Here is a 21,277-nt window from a genome sequence, read left to right as displayed (position 1 = left end):
TGTATTTTATATTTGAGATTATGAAAAAATAATTATAATATTAACAAAAACAATGCTATAATATCAAAGGGGCACCAGTAAGTCGTAAACCATAGATATGAGGCCTAGACGCTCAGCACCGAAGCTAAGCCATGTGACGTGGTCGTCACTGAGCACAGTCATCCTCCCGGCGATATCTACGGCTTTGATGGGCTCAGGTATCCCTATATTGACTGGAAGGCTCTGTGTAGTTCTAAACACGAAGACGGGTGGTTCCTTTTGTAAACAAGAACTTGGGTTGTAGAAAAAGATTCTGGTAAGAGCAAAGTATTTAAACTCAGTTTATCTTACATTCTTTGGGGGGATATTATTGATTTCGTAGGTGCTGGAGATTATCTGAGAAATGTCCATCGGAAAGAAGTATTGTGGCCACAGAATTTAGAATTTTGGGACTTTTCTCAAGAATTCTGTAGATCGTAAAGTCCTTTGAAGTTGGAAAACCATTCTATACTTTTCAAAAACTGATTTTGCAAATTTCTGTGAAAATTCTGAGGTCCTTGAAAGTATTTCTTGCTTGGGGTCCGTGATAGAGCTTGTATCGTAAGTGTAGTAAGGTGCTGAAGGGTGTAAGAGGCTTGAATCTTGATGTGGACTCCTTGGTTCTTTAAACCAACACAGACGATCTCTGGCCGTCTTTTATGATTCCGGGTAGTGTGACAAAGCGCCAACTATCTCGATTGATTGAGCTGTAAATCCCCACATTAAAAAAAGTGTTATAGGTCTATTTTAAGATAATTATCTCGATAAAATGAAATTCAAGTGAAGGAAATCGGATGGTTAGACTTGAGGTGATACGTCCCTCAAATGTCACCATCTGTGTCGTACAATCCATGAAAAATCAGTGTTTATATACTGTTTCTCAATTTGCGTGACACTGGTAATCAACGGCCAAATAGTTGCTGAATCATCAACACGAATTCGTAACTTAATTCATCTATTGTCCTGTTTGAACTTAGGTAACAACCGTGATCACGGGTAAATTGCTCGCTTACTGAAAAATGAACGATGGCTTTTAGTGAGACCTGAATTTTTATTTCTCAAATTACTTAGAGGCATGGCTATTAGCTCAGGTTTGCGACGATTTTTAACTGTTTTTTAGGCGGTTGTTGTAATGATATGACGTTTTTCAAACATGGCCATCTAAAGCAAAAAATGACACTTGCATACTGTATAGTGTTGATTTTTGCACTAATATCGGTGGACACGATCCATAGACTTTAGGTGATATTTATGGGAAATATGCACACGCACGCGCGCTCGAGCACACGTTAAAGACAGGCTTTGTTGCAGTCGTACAGCTCTGTATCTTTCATCGGAAATGAAGAGAAAGCTTTCCAGTTTTCATCAGCCGTTTGCAAGTTTTTGACAGCTCGAAGCCTTTGCCCTGCCTGCCTGTTATGTCATTAGCCGTGGATTGCGAAGGAAAATATCCAGGATTACTTCGAATTTAAAAGAGATTAGGTAAGGATTTTATTTAATGGGTTTTTGTTACCCTCTCTCTGTGTCTACATCTCTAATAGTTTGAACCTCGGAAAAGTTTCTCTCTCTCTCTTACAACCTCGGAAAAGTTTATCACTCTCTTTCTTAAAGTCTCGGAAAAGTCTCTCTCTCTCTCTCTCTCTCTCTCTCTCTCATGGTTAGAACTTTGGAAAAATTCAAAGAATACTTTTCGGTTTGTCAAAATTTAAAACACTGAGACAATATATCGTCTTGTTTGTATTTCAGTTTCATTTTATCCTTCCATATTTTATAAAAAGTACCTTACCATATGTTACAAAAAAAGTACTTTAAGTAACGTAAGTCCATCAGCCAACAAAGTTCACCGTAGTAGTTTCGTAGTAACTTGACAAGTAGGCTAACCGGAAGTGCTTGGTTCTGGCCCAATCGACTGATCGAGCAGGCGAGTTTTAGTCACCTGTCTTGCTCGAAACGAGATGGATGTATAAGTGTTCATGCCTAAAATTCTTCGAAGCTTTCGAAAAGTCCAACTTCTTCGGTAATTTTATATTGTAAGTGTTTCTGGGTAGCAAAGGTATTTGCTTTTAGTTTTCTGTAAGAGAAAACTAATGAGATGCCTATTTGTCTGTCTGTCCGCCCTCAGATCTTAAAAACTACTGAGGCTAGAGGGCTGCAAATTGGTATGTTGGTCATCCATCCTCCAACCATCAAACGTACCAAATTGAAGCCCTGTAGCCTCAGTAGTTTTTTTTTTATTTAAGGTTGAGTTTAGACATGGATCGTGCGTCTGGCACCGTTAGAGGTGCCAACAACACAGGCCACTACCGGGCCGTGGCTGAAAGTTTCATGGGCCGCGGCTGAGTTTCATGGTGCTTGGCCGAGAGTTTCATACAGCATTATACGCTGCACAGAAAATTCGATTGCGCCGAAGAAACTTCGGCGCATTTTTTACTTATTTATATTGTGTTTCCTTGCGTATTGGCAGTGAGTGAGATTTCGAGTAACTTAAACAACTGGATGTCGGCGGTATCAAGGTGGGATAGTTACTAAGGCTACTCGTGACAAATAAAGGTGAATGAACTTTTATTTACGTATTCTCTTTGTCATATGTTAGGTAAGTAAATGTGGTGATTGGAATATTATTGACGAAGACGTTTACCAAGGAAAAAGGCTGTAGGTTGTAACTGAGGATAGACTGAAAGGGAAGCCTCCGTAGGGGGGTGGTGCCTACAGTGTACCTCATGCGATGCACTGTAGGCGTTACTTAAGATTCTTTACTGCGTCCCGTCCATTGCCCCTAGCTGCAACCTCTTTCATTCATTTTACTGTACCTCTGTTCAAATACTCTTCCATCTTACTTTCCACCCTCTCCTGACATTTTTTCATGGTGAAACTGCGAGGTTTTCCTCCTGTTAAACCTTTCAAACCTTACGACTATCAGTTTCCCTTTCAGCGCTAGGTTCCAGCTCTTGGTCTTGAGCCAAAATAACATATTCCATTCTATTCCATTCAACCCTCTCCTAACAATTGATTCATAGAGCAAATGCGATGTTTTCCTCCTTTTACACTTTTCAAACTGTTAACTGCCAGTTTCCGCGTCAGCTCTGAATGACCTCATAGGCCCCAGCGCTTGGACCTTGGACCTAAATTCTATATTCTGTTCGATAGGAAAGCCCACTTCCTATTTTGTTTTATGTAAATGACGTGTTTTAAGCATCATTATATTAATAATTGTAGTTAGTCCATGTAGCCCTGCAGGGATGGGTACTACCTGAACGCGGGAAAAACGAAAGCTTTTTTGCTAACCTGCGCTAACGAGCAAGTTAGGAGTAGCGATAACATTTCTTAGCGAAATTGTTACAATTTTATGACTGGCTCTAAAATTTTTGTCTATTCCGAGACTTCGTACTTTTAATATTTAGTAAGAATTTGATCGTACTGATAGCTGTTTCTTAAAGGGACTATTCCGTGACTTGAATATAAAAAGGGATTTTAAACCAAAATAGAAGTGTGGCTTGTGCAGGTAATGAAAGGTATTTGTTGAAACGATTCCTTACACCCTTCCATCTAGGCTCTAGAAGTCGAAGGTCAATTGAATGACTTGGGGTGATGTGATGTATTCAACTAAATCTTGTATCGTTGATATGATCTGAAGTTCCTGTAGCAAGAACTCTCAATATTTCTTGGCAGTTCAAAAATGACAGCATCGTGACTGTTGGTGCCATTTAAACTTTTTTATATAGTTTTTGGTAATGAGCATGGGGGTATACTTTGAGAATATTATTGCAATAGAACATTTATCAGAAATAATATGGTTGAATTTTGATGTGGATTGTCAAAAAGGAATGTTCATTGCTTATGTGGATAATATGTAAGTAAATATATAAGTAAATTAACGTTTAAAGTATCCGTACAGCACATCTGGCGGTTGTCTGTGTATGCCTGTGAGGGCGGACGCCCGGTTGTTATAGAATATATAACATTAAAACATTATAACATTCTCTGTCCTGTTGGGGCAATTAAAACTTACTTACTGTAGATAGGTTAAGCCTTTTGTTTTGTGATTTTAGAAACCTAGAACATCTTTGTCAAAGGTTAAGCCTGGAGGAGGCAAAGCTAATCTCTTGCCTTGTGGTTTTAGAAAACCTAGATGTCATTGTTAAAGGTTAATCCTGGAGGAGGCAAAGTTAACCTTTTTTGTGGTTTTAGAAACCTAGAACGTCTTTGTCAAAGAACACGAGGTTCTCTGTGACGTATTTGATTAGGCTAGTGCATGACAACTAGCTCCATACCTTTTACCTTTATTGAAGGTAAACATTCATAATGTGAAAGGTGTTGCAACTTCATTTAGTTTTATGACAATTTGTCGCTTGAGGATGGGTTTAATGCGGCGCAGTATTAGTGCAATAGCAGCGGGTAGTCTTTCCCTGAACCGAATAAAGAGTTATCCTTTGGGCTCTTTATTTTAAATCCCGGGTTTTAATATTTTCTGGAACATGAAGGTACATATATTGCATAGGAGCGTACCTTTATATCATAAAGGTGTTTATTTTTAGTAACTGTCGTTTTACAGGGCTTTTGGACCCAGACACGGTCGGCTCCCTCACGCCGCTTCTGTTTCATTCTGGCTGAATTGAAGCGGTTTTCTCCGCAAGGCTGCTCGTCGCTGCACACCCATGAGAGCCTTGCTCTCTGGACGGAATCCAACTTCTGGCGGCAGTAAGATCCAAAAAGGATTCCAGATCAGGTAAGAATGTTTTGGGTTTCATGCAAAAGACCCTTTAGCTCGACTGGCTGAGCCGATTTTGTTTAGCTGCACTACCCGCCATCCTTTTCTTAATGTGGGAATCAGCTAACTTGAACAGTAGGTAAGATTGATCTCAAATAATATATATATTCATAAAATTTATTTGGATACTTACCTACTGTTAAAGCAGACCCCATCCAGCCTCCCCACAACTTAGTAGGCTGTCAAGGAGAATTCTGACAAGAGCTAAAACATTTGAGATACATCGGTGGAGGGAGAACAGCCATTCGATCTTTAGTTGAATGCCGACTCGACTATCGGCGCCCAGATATAAGCTAACTTGAACAGTAGCTAAGTATCCAAATAATAAATTTTATTATGAAATTGTATATTTAAGAAATGTTATTTGTTTATTCATATAGTTTTACTAAAATGACATGGATTTTTAGATTTTACTTAACCTTGACATATCAAAGCATTCGTAGTAAAATTGCACTAATTAAATTAACCTAACTCTAAAGAACAAATAAGTGTGCATTGTGCAAAAGACGAGCATTCTTACCATGTGGCTGTGAGTTAGGCTGGACACTTATGGTAAACGTTTTATGTCACCTTTTAAGGGATTAGATGTGAAATGAGATCTCTCCATTCTTCTCTGTCTTGTGCTGCTTCAGCCAGAGCTCCCATCAAGTTCAGGTGTTCATCTTTCTCATTCTCCATGATTTCCTGGGTCTTTCTACAGATCGTCATGATGATGTTTCCACACCTACTGCCTTTTCTGACCAACTTTTCCTCGTCATATGTCCAAACCATTTTGTTAGTTGTTTATACTGATAAAAATATGAGCTGATTTATTTCAAACAAAGGAGTGTGTTTTAGCGTACTGTAGGCCTTGTCATACATGGAAGGCAATATTTTGTAGAAAGAAGACTGCACAGTGTTTAGAAGCCCTGTAAAAGGCATTTAAAATTTATCACCATATTGCAAGTCAGTGAAACCTATAGAATCTGCAGAAGTAACAACAATACGTATTACACTGGCGTATGAAACAAACCCTGTAGAAATGTATTTTAATTTAAATACACTCAGTACATGTACTGAACTTTTGTAAGGAAAGATTCTTCATAAGGCATAAAGTTTTAGACCATGTATTTGATTATTTGATTGCAGGCATAAATCTGCGAGACTTTATACAATAAAAGAACCAGGACTGACTCAAACCATCAATATTTTAAGGCATTTGAAAACATTCTTATGCAATTAAACATACTCGGATTACTTTCAGTGTCTCCGCAAGTACTAATATTGGTCATCATGTTGTCAGTATTATTGTTTTAATAAACGTCCACTGATGGCTTATCGAACCTTATTGTGACTCTCAGTTAATTTCTATACAATGTCAATTAGAATGAGGCTTCTAGTCCCTTGTTCGTGACCTGTTAAAGGAAGTGGACTGTCCAAGAATTGATTTGACTCGGTGTTGCATAATGTTGTGCACCAAGACACCAGACGTATAACAAATGTGTGAATGGCTAGAATTCCTTGATAGTCACCCATCTAAGTACTAATCAGGCTTGTGTTGTATGATGTCTGATCAAGAGACCAGTAGTCCGTGTGGGGATAATGCCATCAGTTCAATAATGGCTAGAATTCCTTGATAGTCACCCATCTAAGTACTAACCAGGCCTTGTGTTGTATGATCTCTGAACAAGAGACCAGTTACCGTGTGGGGATAGGTTCTGTAGGCATTACTTAAGGTTCTTTGCAATAATGGCTAGAATTGCTTGATAGTCACCCATATAAGTACTAACCAGGCCTTGTGTTGTATGATCTCTGATCAAGAGACCAGTAGTCCGTGTGGGGGGATAATGCCAACAGTTCACGTCACGCAGTGCATTGTACGCATTACTTAAGGTTCTTTACAACATTCCTTTGTCCCCTAGCTGCAACTCCTTCCATTCCTTTTGCTGTAACTCCATTCCAGGTGACCAGTCATGTAGTTAATCTGTTACAGTAAATGGCAGCATATTATAACCAAAAACTACAATTTACCTTATTTCCAATGTATAAAGGTAACAACAGCATAATACTCTTGAGTGTGACCACAGGCTTACTGCAATACGGTTTTCATAGTTGTGAGGTTATTGGAAAATCAAAACTACCCAAGAGAAATGTTGCACTTAGGGAACTTAGTTGATGTCACTGTCATGGTCAGCTTGGTACTCTTCAGTCACCACTATTGGAGACTAAATATGTCCTTGTCAAGTCTTTGGTACATAAAAATCATCTCTCTTGTCAGGGGTCATCTTCTGTAAGTAAGAAGCAAATAACTTCCACGGAGAAGGATCATCATATATGAAGTCTTTCAAATAGCAAGTTGTTCCCATCTCTAGAGTAGACATACTACTAGAGTAAGAATTTGGCAAACATGAGAGTAATCAAAATGCCCCCCCCAAAAAAAAGTTTAATATGTAACGTCATTGACTTAGAAGAAGGTTGTAAGTCATTGTCTTTTTAACCACATACCTTTACCATACATTGCCATAAATATTGTACGTTGTCAGCTTTTTACAAAGAGAAACTGAAGTAGGAGTTAAGAGATATAATCGCTTCACTACCTAGGATCAAATTAACTAACATAATTCCATGATGTCCTCTATCATGAGTGTTTTATTCTTAATAGAAATAAGTTTGTCTGTCTTTCTGAGAGGACATTGGGGGTACTTATAAGTTACTCTCTACAGAGGATCATCCATTTCCAGATTGGCCTCTTTAGCTCCTTCTCATGGAGACAAAATGTGGGTTGAATCTTGTTAGATGGTTGTTGTTTTGAAAGGACATTAAAAGTCCTTGGATCTTGCTGAGATGACCAAGTGTATCAAACATTTTGAATAATAATCTTTCACTGAATCACAAAAACTGCACTATCTACTTCTAGAATCAGTTGCATAAGGCAACCTTACCTTTTTCATTACTGTTTTAATGAAACTTTGAACTGTCTGTATGGCTTTTATAGTTCTTCATGATATACACTTCCAAACCTGACTTTCTGCTTTCTCCATCATTTCATGCTCCTGTTACAATACCTCCGATAGCGTTTTAAATGGTCCACAATAATATAATTGCTAAAGGCTCGTGTATTATTGTAGACCCTTTTGAACATTGTGAGCTCTCGTGATAGAGAGTTTTTCTCCCAACCTCCGATAGTGTTGTTAGGAAACGTTAGAAGTTCTTTGCAACTGTGTTCAGTCCCTAGCTGTATGCCTTTTGAATGATGTCGTTCTTAATTCTCTTGATTGTGGTGTATTGAGATGCCATACTTATCTGGAAGCTTGGCACAGTGTAAGCTCACTGGACAGAGACCATCTTGTTGGAGAACGCCTGTGATGTTCTTCTGAGTTGATAGAAGAACATTCTGTATACTTCAAGAGATAGAAAATTACTTAACCTTTGGGGGTATTTTCCGTGAATAGTAGTGGGCATTTTATAAGACCCTGCTGCTGGGATAGAGAGAAGTTCAAACACTTGAGTCAAGAATGACACTGGGGTCTGGATTAACAAAATTAACAATTTTCAGTCGAAAATGATTTAGTAATGCATATTTGTTGGGTACTGAAGAGAACACCATTAAATAGGCTACTTGCAGACTAAATTAGTGCAATCTTGATTGTAACTTAATACGGGAATAAGTAGATAAAGTTTCAGTTATAAATGTACCATGGAGTCTCTCTCTCTCCCTATCTTATACTTATAATAGCAACTAACTGAAAACTATTCGTACTGTTTCATAATCAGAACAAGAACTTAAGAAGCCTGGCCAGTTAATTTCTTCTACAAATGCTTGAAAAAACGACTCACTACCTCTCGTAGATTTTTTATAGTGATAAAGAAGAGGTAGTAGATGGAAGAGAAGGCTTAGATTAGAGTACAATAGAAAAATGGCAGTAATCTTTCAAATATTTAGGAGCTACTTTATTCAGCACAGGTTCTCTTGAGTTGGAATTTGGTGAAAGACTTAAAAGAGACCTTTTGCGTGTATTTATATAGTTTTTTGTGTATGTATGCTTGCATGTGTTCTATGTGAATCTGATGTGTTTATTGAAATACACATTTAAATGTGTATGTATGTCAATGCCATGTATACGGGTGCGTGTGTGTATACAACGAAATATTTCCATACATACAGAAAAACGTAAATGCATTGGAAATATTCTTCAGAATGCATCCTTAGTCTTGTTGGCCCGTGAAATACCCGAATTTCTTACTAGAAAATTATTCATACTTATAATTAATTATTTACATTGAAGGTGACACTGTTTACTAAGAATATCCTCCTAGTTCCACCAGCCAGTCAATGGTGGAGAACCTTACAAACTTTCTAGCCAGGGGAACAAGGCTTCATTCAGCCAATGAGGAAAGCCAATAGAATGGTCAGCCATGTTGGAAGTGCTGATTGGTCAAGAGTAAATTATCACCAGGTGAGTGAGGACTGAACTGAGGGGCTTAGTTCAGTCTTAAAAATGCCATTGTGGTGTTAAGGTGTGTGGGCGTCAATTTGTACTAATTTTATAGTTGGTGGACACCATATTTCTCGATATATTGGCTTATTCGGCCCCCATCTCGACAATATCTTGCAAGTAGGTGTTCCTTGTCGTGTCTTTACAATTTAGGAATATGTTATCAGGTGCTGCTTGATGCTGAATCATTGCAGAATCAACAAATGTTCTGGGGACCAGGAAGTGGTTTTACCTGGTGAATTAGAGTGTTTTTGGTGAAACTTTATTGAAACTTGATAATGAATCAAGAAGTTGTTAACATCATTGCAGGATCAACAAATGGTCTGAGGGACCAGGAAGTGGTCTTCCCTGGTGAGTTAGAATGTTTCCAATTGAACAATTAAAACTTGTTAATCATGATATATTAATCAGTGCTGTTTGATTTTGCAGAATCAACAAATGATCTGGTTATCAAGTAACGGTTTGTTAATTCTATACATTAGCTCCGCGCCTGTTTTTACCTTTTCAGCTGGTTTTTTCTACACTTTTAGGGGTCCTGATACTGGCGGTGCATCTGTCTTGTCGGACAAATGGAGTTAACAGCTCTGGCCTAGGGCTGGCCAGGAACTGGATTAACAGATTTATTTTTACGTGGCTAAGAACCAACTGGTTACCTAGCAACGGGACCTACAGCTTATTGTGGAATCCGAACCACATTATAACGAGAAATGAATTTCCATCACCAAAAATAAATTCCTTTAATTCTTCATTGGCGGCTCGGAGAGTCGAACGCTGGGCCAACAGCGTGGGTTGGGTACCAATACGTTAACAAGTTATTGCACTTGTCGGACGGGATATGAACCGTTCGAAACAGACGTAGCCGTGCCCTGTCTTGTGAAGATCACATATGGAAACCCCTTGATGGATGGACTTCAGTGGTTAACTACAGGTTAATTACAGCCAACCCCCCAAAAATAACGTTAAATTCTAAATAAGCACCAAAATACTATAAGAAACTGCCATTTCTCGCTAAATACCCGCCGTGTATCTATTACTTAGATGTACCGCAAGGGTAAGGTTCTTGTAAAACCATTTTGGAGGCATTTCAGGTCGGTTCCACGAATTGATAGGACGTTTAGCCTAGCATCAGTTGTGTCGAGTGGTCTAGGAACTGTCCATTTTTAGTAAATGAAAATGGCTTTCTCGAGTTAATGAATAAGCAGTTTACCTACACACCTTAACCATATAACAACACCGTTTTCATAGCGTTCGGCACTCGGATTCTTTGGGAAGTATTCCTGATGGTGGCATAAGCGTGTTTAGGATGGTGATACTCCTTGGTTTCATTTTTAACTATTTGGGAAACTTGAAACTTCTTGTGACCAAATGATTCGCGCTTGCGCAGTGATTACTCATCGAAGCAAGACCTAATTAAGGATTCTTTCCCCATTTCGACGTAAAGTTTCAATTGCACTTATAGTTAGGCCTACTCTGAGATTTGTGTGTGTGGTTAAGACGTGTCTCAGGCTATTATTCTTGCGTAAATAATTAGAGAGAGAGGCATTGTGGGAAGTGTAGATATGCAGAGACTTACGGGAGAGAGAGAGTTCAAATTCAAATATTTCCAATTTACATCGGTTATTCTCATAAAATTAATTACATTGGTTATTCTCATCAAATTAACATAAAACTTTTACAAAAATACTTTTAATTCTTTACTGAATAATATCCGGCAAATCATTTTATGGTGCACATGTAAAAGAAACATTGTGCGGAATACCGCACAAGCGTACTATAGAATATATTCTGAAACTTCTTACAAGATATTAGAACATGCTTCTAACACAGAATCCAAGCATTTGTCTAAAAATATACATAATTGAACATTCTTTAAACTACTCACTTGTAAAATAGCAACAATCATTTGCATTCTACAATATAAACATCCAGAGTGTCTACAAAACAGTAATTATGTTTAGAATGTTATAATCTTTCCAGTGTATTTAACACACAATCATATTTGCAGTAGATAGTTTTTAAGTTTTTCTTTGAAAGCCTATACTGAAGGCGAGTCTTTCACAAGTCTCGGGATGCTATTCCAAGTTCGGGGTCCTTTAACAGAAACAGCCTTTGCCCCTAAATCGGTTTTTATTCTAGGAACGACCAGATCTTCCGAATGCAAATTTTCTATGTGAATACACGTATATCAAATGTAATTTTATTGTTAATTTTTAACCACTTCAGTTCCTTGAGAATTGGGGTAACGTGATCGTATTTTCTGGCCCCATCTACTGTATGGCTATCTCTGCGGCAAAATTCTCTTACTTTTGGACTCTGTCGAGCTGCTACTAAAGTGGTCATACCCCATACTTTTGAACAGTAGTTTATTATTTTATACTTAAAGCTAATGATTGAACAATTGTAACAAGCATTGCTTGGTTAAAACTATCTTTAATTTTATTCAAGAATATTAATACTCCATTTACTTTACTTACTATGTTACTTATATGAACGTCAAACAATAGATATTGATCCTTGCAGGCTCCTAGATTCTTTATCGTCTTGGCTGTAGTAATAGCAGTATCACCAAACTATATTTCAAGGTTGGTTGGAATTTGGGGAAATTAATTGGCTTGATCCAGTGAACATACATTGGGTTTTCTGTTCGTTTACGTTTAAGCCATTTCTCAAAGTATATTTTAGCGTCCTTTAGGGCATTTTCAGCTCGATTTACCCGATCTTTAATTTTGCTGGTTTTGCCGAGTGTCGTCTGTATACTGAAAAACAAAGTATTTGATTAAAATGCCTGTCATGTCATTAACATACCAGGAATAGTATTGGTCCCAGTATTGAGCCCTGGGGGACACCATAACTAGTATTTCTGGTGGTGATACAATATCATTTATTTTTACAGATTGAATACGATTACTTTAATAATCTTGAAACCAAAACTTATCTATGTGCGTTTGGTTAATTTTTCTAATTGTTTCATGAGACTCTGTCAAATGCTTTTGACAGATCTAGCAATAGTAGCGATATCCGTTGATTGTCTATGTTTTGATAAATGCATCCTGTTACTTTTAAAAGTGCAGTTTCTGTTGAGAGTTGTGGTCGGAATCCATAATGACTGTTTGCCAGTAATTTATTGGAACTGAGAAAAGACATCAGTTGTATTTCCACGATTTTCTCCAGGACTTTGGAAAGGATTGAAAGGAACGATATGGGACGATAATTTCCTGGAGTATCTGCAGCATCACTTTTGTAGAAAGGGACTACATACGGGTGCTTCCATAATTTCGGAAATATGCCTGTGACTATCGAGGTATTAATAATCACTGTTGTGTAGAAAATTAAAATTGGAAGCGCATCCCTCAAATATTTCAAAGGTACACCATCCAAGCCAATACAATTTGTTTCTTGTAGATTTTTAAATACTAAAATTACCGTATTAATATCAACAGGTCGTGGTCTGAAGCGTGGAAAACTTGACCGAGAGACTTCAGGGTTACTTTGTACTAATGTCGTATCATCCAGGCAATCCTGTGATTTTTTGAAAGCAATTTCCCCAAAGTTGGCAAAGTAGTCATTAAATTCATTTGCTACCTGTAAAGGATTTTCACAATCTAGCTTATTTTTATCATTTTTAAGACCCTTGCAAAAGACCTTGCAAAAGAAATAAACCTTTCTTAAATAATTGCTTTTTGCAGTGCTAAGAATAGAATACGTATTTTCTTAGACTGTTTATATTGGCTTGCTAATTCATGATTGTATCTGTCTTTTTTCAATCGCAATTGTAGTTTTTTTTAACTATTGATTCTCTTATGTTTTCGTCTGTCCAAGGGGCAAACGGTCTGCTAAATTCTAAGGTAAAAATGGGAGCACGGTAGTTTAGACATTTGTTAAAATTCTCCGTTAGAGAAGTCACCTGATGATTAACGTTGTCAGTGTTTAAAATGATGTTCAGTGTCGCAATTTCGTTTAAAAGTAAATCACAAAACGCATTTGGACTATAATTCTTTTTGTTACGATAAGTGACCGTCTGAGGTTCAGGCTTAGGTTTTCGTATGATTACCAAAAACGGAGAGCAGTTTTCATGGTCAGCAATGGGGTTCGTAACATGTCCGATTCAGTGATAATTTCTGTTGAATTGTAATCACCGAGTCTATTAACGTAGAAGAATTTGTTGTGATTCTAGTTGCCTTCTTAACTCCTTGTTTTAAACTTAAACTATTTAATATTTTTATATGATTCCCTTTTGTGAAGAGATCATCATTGAAATCACCAAGAATGAACACTGGTTTATTCTCTAAGCAAATAGCTTTAGAAAAATCAGATATATAAGAATAAGAGGTCGTCCAGCCTTGGGATGGCGGTAAATATAACTCATAATAACATAGGGAAACTTTTTATATTGCACTTGGATCCATACATCATCCACTCCTTCCACCTTGGTATTGATAATGGTAACGTTTAAGATATCCATAACAAATATACATGATCCCCCGCCTCTACCTGTATCATATCTTATGAGAATAAAATTGGGAATGCTAATATACATGCTGAGTCTAGCCACGTTTTACATAAACGCAATACGTCGATATCATTTTCATTTAACATTAATTCGACTTCACTGAAATGACATAACAAAGATTAATTCGACTTCACTGAAATGACATAACAAAGACTGTGCATTCAAATACTTAGTAGCAAAAAGTCCTCTTTTGCCTGGCAATTTTCCATTTAGCGTGTCGGCACGCCCTTCTTGGCCGCCATCCTATAGCCACTGTATTCATTGCACAGACTCCTCTTGTGACCGTATCTAGAACAATGATTACATCTAATTTGATGGTCGTATCAGCAGTTTGAATGTCGACGGTTATGTTCTCCGCTATTAAACAACCATTTCACCAAGCGTTGTTTGTGTGGGTGGCTGGTCCAAATCTTCTTGAGAGGGGTATTTCATAGGAAGGATGTATGTTGCGGATTCTGTTATCTCGACTTCCTTGGTCATGCCGGGTCCTTTGGTTGTACCTGTTCCTCTGTTGTACTTCAATTCCTTGTCTGCGTCCAGCGTTAAAAGTGCTTCCAGATTTTTTATACTGGTCTTGGAATCCCTGGTTTAAAAGTCGTTGATTAGTAGTCAGGTTATTATTTTCAAGCATAACCTGACTAATGATGTTTATCTTAAGGGGTTCATTTAATTCTAAGGGTTTACACTGTTTACGATTAACAGATAATAGTCTCATTACTCCATATTTGTTTAGAGTCCTGTTTTCATTCCCATCAGTCACCTTATAACACTTGTCATCCACGTCTCCGGTACCCAGGGTGAAATTCAAATTGGTTTTGAGTTTCAGTATTCCGTTATCTACGGCCCACTGATCAAGTTTTTCATTGAAAACACTTATCAGATTTGGCTATCAGGGTTGGTACTAGTTCGCAGACAAATAGTTCAATACCCTCACTTTTACTTTTCAGATCAGAAATTGCCTCCCAGATTATCCAAGATGGCACTGATGTTTTCACTTTCCCGAAGATGATCATTACCACAGTATATGATGCATCTCGATGGAGTCCAATCCAATTTTTCGTTGACCCAGCATCTTTGTGATGCCCGTTAGTGGTATCCTTTATAGTCCTTACCGTAAAGTTTTTCCTCAAATCTGTAAGACGTATTTCAAACTCTCGTCTCCAATTAAAGGTGTCTTTTCGATTCGAAGGGTACAGGTGCAAAATTGGTTGTGGCATTTTCTCTTATCCGTTCTTCCCGTGTAGAGATTCTATCATTTAAACGATTTATAGTAACGCTTGCAAAATTCTTCTATTTCACAGTCCTTACTTCATTTTCTCCTTGATGCTTTGAGTTCGAGATGGATTTTTGCAAGAGGATCCATTGACTAGTTTGGTTCAGTGTTGGATGAAGCTTCGTTGTTCCGAGCTGACTGATGCGTGTTCATAATCATGGCCACTATAGCTTTTTGTTTGTTTGCAATATTTTCGCCAATCCTAATTGGCTGCAATGCTTGACATGAGAAACATTCTCTTTTGCCTGCAATTAGTTTCTGAGGCTTGGCCATCCTATTGTCGTCTGCTGCTTTCGTTGTTGTTCATTTTCACCTAAAATGAATATAACTCCTTTAAGGTATATGACGTCAGTAGAGCCTACTGCGCATGCGCAAACGTTGAAAAATTGAACGAGAGCCTTGTTGCAAGATTAAATGTTAATCATTTCTTCCACTTTTCATCATTCCTCCAACTTTTACCATCCTCTGTTGTACTTCAATTCCTTCTGACTCTTTCAATTTCTTCTTTGATTTTTAGCATTCCTCCCATCTCCTCCAAACTCCTCAACTCGTTGATTAGTAAGCCTATTATTCCTCCAGCCTGCCCTGAGTTCCCTAGCCATCTGGAGTTCATTTAATCAGTTTCTCTTTCTTAACTCATCCTGTCTCTTACTCTGGCCTGTTTCAATCTTAACGGCTACTTTACAACAGCCTCCACGTACGCCAAATTTTATGTGGCGTTTCAAAACACAAAAACAGTACATCACTCACCCTGGTCAAGTTTTTGCTGAAAGATGGAGTCAGATTGGCTATCAGGGTTGCCAACTAGTTCACAAAACCACACAAACCCTCACTTTTACTTTTCAGAAAAACAAACGACTCCCACATACAGGAATGGCACTAACAAGGGAAACAACAACTTGATCAGCACACAAAAAATGCTGTCTCGAAAACCAAACGACAGACCAGCATCTTTGTGATGCCCTTAGACTCAAGACTCAAAAAGACTGTTCACACACACACATCTCCAATTAAAGACAGACAGTGCAAAACAAACTAACGACCTCATTCCTGGATTCCAACAACTGATTTATTAGAAACATTCTCTTTTTGCCTGCGTTGGTAGTTTCTGAGGCTTGGAGTATTGTCGTCTGCTGCTTTCGTTGTTGTTCATTTTCACCTAAAATGAATATAACTCCTTTAAGGTATATGACGTCAGCAGAGCCTACTGCGCATGCGCAAACGTTGAAAAAATTGAACGAGAGCCTTGTAGCAAGTTATTAAATATTTCATTACATAAAATACAGCTAATCACCACAAATTATCATTCTATGTCACTGTCACCAATTGCACTGGCACTTCATAACTTCATTTCGTTTGATGAGGGCACTCGTGTAGACATCATTACCCTTAAAAAACAAAGGTGAGGAGGAGGCCGGAATTTTCTCAGTCCCGATACTTTTATTTATTTTATTTTTTATTTAAAGGACCTGGTGAACATAATAAGAGATCGTAACAATTGGCGAATGTAGCAGGATCCGTTCTGCTTAATTTGGCAGGATTGCGGCGACATCGGAGAGTGTAGTTACTATGTAAAAAAAATTATTTTTTCTTTAGGATGAAGAGGTGTAAGGGTCTTTTCCACCTCGTTCAGTTGTTTTCTTTGCTGGGACGATCGGAACGGTTGTTTTCCGATTGTTTCCCATTGAAGGTTGTTTTGCCTCTTGTTTTCTGGTGTAGTTCAGGTGACTGCTTCTAGCATAGGAACTTTAGGGTTTTGATGTGAAATAATTAGATAAAAGCTGAAACTTTGCACTAATGTAGATATGTAACATGAACAACATGTCAAAATTCCCATTGCCTCCCATGCTTGCTTTAGCCGCCATATTGGAAAACGGCCACCAAATTGGAATTCGCTTAAAATTGAAAGATCTCGTAAAATAATGGTTTTATAAAAAATCATCACTGAGTAAAAGTTGTTCAGAGCTTATTTTTTAATAGGTATGAGCAGGTTGTTTCACAAAATTAACGCATTTTATATGAAATAATAAAAAATAAACTAATCCTATAGTTTTGTTTTCAAAAACAATTTCCACAGAACTGGTGGTCTGTATGGCCAAATGTTTCGAAACAAAAGTTATAGAAAAATATCCCCAGGGGGCGTCTGCCCAATGTCGTCGAAGGTCGAGGCCGTCGTGAGGTTCCCCACCCCTACCTCCATCAGGGCTGTACAAGAATTCCTGGGAATGGTCAGCTACTACAGGAGATTCATCCCGGGGATCGCGCACACCATGGCACCCCGATGGAGGTCCTCAAGGGTCGTCCAAAGACCTTAGTGTGGGACCCCGACCAGCAGAAGGCCTTCTCCCTGACGAAGGCCGCCCTCGCCAAGGCGACATCTTTGGCCACCAGGACCCCAGCGCTCCCCTCCAGCTGACGACGGACGCCAGCAATGTTGCCTGCAGAGCCGCCCTGGAACAAGTCATCAACGGGACCCCCATCCCATCGCCTTCTTCAGCAGGAAACTCAGCCCCACTGAGTCTCGCTACAGCACCTTAGAGGGAACTCTTCGCAGTATACCAGGTGGTACAGCACTTCAAGTTCCTCCTGGAGGGTATGCCCTTCACGATTTGGACTGACCACCAGCCGCTGGTCCACGCCTTTACGAAGCTGGGGGACGCATGGTCCTCCTGGCAGCAGTGGCACATCGCAGCCGTCGCAGAGTTCACCTGCACCATCAAATACCTCCCCGGCAGGAAGAACCCAGGTAGCCAACGCCCTCTCGATGATCGAAATGGACGCAGTGCAGCTCAGGATTGACTACCAGGACCTCGCCCGTGAACAAGCCGCCGACCCAGAGACCCCAGCCTACCACACGGCCGTCACGTCGCTGAAGTCGGTGGACGTGCCCCTCGGCCCTGGAGGGTCAACACTGCTGAGTGACATGAGCACTGGCCGCCTCGGCCCACTGGTGCCCGCCTCCAGTCGTCGGCTAGTCTTCGATGTTATCCACGGACTGTCCCACCCCTCTAGAAGGACGACGGCCAGGCTACTGACGGAGAAGTTCGTCTGGTACGGTATACGGAAGGATGCGATTGGGTGGGCGAGTTTCCCCAACCGAGGAGACGTTTCAGGCACATCCATGTCGACGTGGTGGGTCCTCTTTCCCCATCAGGAGGAACAAGATACCTTCTAACAGTTGCCGACCGCTCCAACAGGTGGCCTGAAGCTGCGCCCATGGAAGAAGCCACCTCCAGTGCGTGCGCAGAAGCCCTCCTCTCCAGCTGGGTCAGTTGGTTCGGTGTCCTGGACCATATAACGACAGACAGAGGTCCCACTTTCCTGTCCGAGCTGTGGACCGCCCTGGCACACCTGCTGGGGACCACTCACCACAGCACCACCGCCTACAACCCTGCAGCCAACGGAATGGTGGAAAGGTTCCACAGGTCCCTGAAGGCGTCCCTCATGGCTCGTTGCACCTCTGAGAGTTGGAAGTACCAGCTGCCCTGGGCCCTCCTCGGGTTGAGAACTGCCCCCAGAGCCAATGGCGACCCCTCCTCAGCAGAAAAAGTCTACGGGGAGACCCTTTTAGTCCTGGGGGAACTCGTCGCAGAAGACAGCGACGACATAGCAACGCAGAGGCTCCGCAACAGGGTTGGGAAGTTCACCCCCTGCCAGAGGACATACACCAGCGGGACGTCCCCCTTCATGCCTCCCGGTCTATCCTCTGCCACCCAGGTCTTAGTCAATGGCGATGCCGTGCAGCCACCCTTAACCAGGCCCTACAGAGGACCTTTCCTTGTGCTCGAGAGGAACAAAAAGGCATTTTGGGTAGCCGTCCACAGAAGGGAAGACTGGGTATTGATAGACTGCCTCAAGCCTGCATTCCTGGAGGAGGACGTCAGGGCGGTTCCCAAAGCCCCCGCAGGAAATAGCAACCTTCCGGTCTGCCCCATGTGCAGGAAAACGTCGTGGGCATCCCCAGTGAACCCCGAAACCAGACAGGAAGGCACCCCAACACACCACTTCAGATACCTGCTCTGATCAGACGTTACCTATGTCTTTGGGGGAGTATTGTCAAGTCCCCGCTCAACGCGTTCTCTGTAATGAACATCCCGTTTTCTGCAGTGCCTTCACATTCGACCTAGGGTTGGACGAACACAAATTATCATTATTATGAACTGTATATATTATTGTCTGTTCAAGTGACCACGCATTATGTATATGTAACAGAGTATTTTTATATCAGACCAGACATTGTTAATAATTAGGTTTTCTGTATGTACCTGTCCTGTTGTTTGTAGAGAAATAGTTTGACCTCAGGTCACTAGGATTCGATTCCCAGGCGTGGCGAAGTTAAATATTGAATAATCACATCTAAATTTGGAGGTCTTTTTGGCAGCCCTCACTTGGTTCATTAAGCAGACTCATTTCTAGATCAGTTAAGGTTGATAGTTTTCTGGAATATGTTGTTTTAAATTAAAGTACAGTAATAACTTCAGTAGAAAGGTCTCCTCTCTTGTCTTGAATGTCTCTAGTTTTACCATATTTTTTTATATCCTGTGGCAACGTACTGAATCTTTTGAAAGTCCAATGCTCAGAAATCCTTTTTACAATATCGATGCTGCCTGTTAGCCATCTTTTAAATCCCATTGTGCCTTTGCTGGCCGAAATAGTGAATTTGGCACCTGGTAATTGTGATGGGTTGCAAACAAGATGAAGGACATGGGTCTAGTAACATCATTTTAAAATGCTGGAAGGGTTGCACCTTCTGCAACCATCCCCCTGAAGTAAAAGAAAAATGTGCATAGTGTATAACTAATTATTTCTGTCGGTGTGATGCTTTCAGTCAGCTGCCACTGCTGTGGTTCTGTGTACCAATGTCTAGTAATGCTGCTGGTTAGCATCCCGAGGCAGACAACTGATTAGTGAAGTGTTGAAGGGATTGAGAGGGAATGTCCCCTTGAGTAGCATATGAAACCCATGACAACCCAGCTTTTACTCATGTAGAATTCCAGAAAATAAAGAATAGTGCCATCACTACACTTTTGAAGTGTGGAAGCCACCGGATGAAGGTGGGCACGGTGTATGTAATCTCGTAATCATGTTGCAAAATGTTAGTGAAGAAACAAATTGTTGAACTTTGGGCTTTTAAATGCCTATAGAAAATTCAGTGGAAAGTGTAAAATCAAAGTCTGTGTACCAGACCCTTTCATTTACAATATAAACATCAGGTCTTCATATTGTCTCTTTATTACTTCTGTCATAAGCTTTTTTTTCTAGGATAATACATGCCACCTGCAGCTTATTTACTGTCAAACATGTCAGTTATTTATTAACATATTTATCATTGTGCGAATCCACAATGTTCTTCACCTATCAGCCCTTCGGCAATTTGTCTTCTCATTCAAAACCCTAGTGTAGATTTCTTTCACTACGTATATGGCCAGAAAATCATGGGAAAAGGATGCAAATGAAGACCTAGATTAGGTGCGAATTCAGGAGGAAAGTGCGAAAGACAGAAGACAGTCGAGAGCATTAATTTTATGCCTTACCCTGCAGAGGAAAAATCTGAAATAAGCAGTTTAAGGACAATAAAGATGATAATGATTGTGTGTGTGTGTGTGTGCGGGAGAGAGATTTTCTTGTTCCTATTGTGAGTGACAGTGTGATTGTAGCTTTAAAACGAAAAATATATAGGCTGATGACTGAGATATCTTAACTGTAGCATAATTGAAGGAAATTTATTTACTCAGAAAGCTGGGAAGATGTATGTCATTGTGTTATCTTCCTGGGTGCCTATGGAGACTGACAAGATGTCCGGAAAGCTGAAGACTCAAGAGTTATGCGAGGTAAGTTTCTTACTTATGTTTGATAAATTTCATGTTAATTGTTCAATTCTTTAACCAATGATCCCTTTTATTTCAGAATGTCATCGCGTTGTCTGCTTTCTATGTATAAAGCACGTGTTGCTACATTAGCCTGTTATGATTTTTTTTTTTAAATGTATGCATATTTGTGTGGAGCAAGCAAAATGCTTTCAGCTATAGTAGAAAGCATTCCACAGAACAGGATGCTCATACTGAAAAAAAGAAAAAATATTAATTAGATTTGGAGTCCTAAAAGTACCAGACAAAAGGAAACTTGGATAAAATTGAATCTCGCCAGGTTTCAGCAGAAATTTATAGACTTTTTGCTTTATAATAATAATAATAATAATAATAGATCACCAGGTACACTAAAGCTCAACTTCA

The 21,277-nt window shown here is 39.6% G+C and overlaps 1 long non-coding RNA gene across 3 annotated transcripts in view; it reads left to right on the top strand.

Moving 5' to 3' along the window:
• Positions 1 to 21,277, top strand: part of LOC136838667 (uncharacterized) — a 29,806-nt gene that overhangs the window by 2,149 nt on the left and 6,380 nt on the right. For 2 of the 3 annotated variants that reach the window (XR_010853074.1, XR_010853075.1), the window contains exons 1-2: positions 9,271 to 9,381; positions 20,780 to 20,875. This is a non-coding gene — a long non-coding RNA (uncharacterized lncRNA). Of the gene's footprint in view, positions 1 to 9,270; positions 9,382 to 20,779; positions 20,876 to 21,277 lie in introns of those variants that run through there. The other variant, XR_010853076.1, reaches the window with a different exon arrangement.

The sequence above is a fragment of the Macrobrachium rosenbergii genome, chromosome 5 (assembly GCF_040412425.1).
Source record: "Macrobrachium rosenbergii isolate ZJJX-2024 chromosome 5, ASM4041242v1, whole genome shotgun sequence".
In the NCBI taxonomy this organism is placed as follows: domain Eukaryota; kingdom Metazoa; phylum Arthropoda; class Malacostraca; order Decapoda; family Palaemonidae; genus Macrobrachium; species Macrobrachium rosenbergii.
Note: the sequence above shows the minus strand (reverse complement) of the source record. Positions and strands in the feature narration are given on the sequence as shown.